The sequence below is a fragment of the Dipodomys ordii genome, unplaced genomic scaffold (assembly GCF_000151885.1).
Source record: "Dipodomys ordii isolate 6190 unplaced genomic scaffold, Dord_2.0 Scaffold368, whole genome shotgun sequence".
NCBI classification, from domain to species: domain Eukaryota; kingdom Metazoa; phylum Chordata; class Mammalia; order Rodentia; family Heteromyidae; genus Dipodomys; species Dipodomys ordii.
In genome coordinates, this window is record NW_012267584.1 from 56,509 (window position 1) to 56,820 (window position 312).

Genomic DNA, 312 nt, shown 5'->3' on the forward strand with positions numbered 1-312 from the left:
ACACCTTAATCTAGAATTGAAATAAAGATCATCAGTAATGATGTCCTTACAGAATTTAGCAGCACTTCAGGACTTGGCTCACAAATATCCATTACAGACAGAACTCTGAGGGGAAAACGGCACAAATATAATCTGAGAGAAGTTCATCCACATGATTGGTATGTGATCACCACGAGTGATAAGACCACAAAATTTAAGACCAAACTAAAAACCTGTTCTTGGTGCTTGATTATTGGGATGTGGTCTGACTACTTTGTTCTGACGCAACTGGAACCACATTCCTACCATTCTCTAGAGGTTGAACTATAGGTG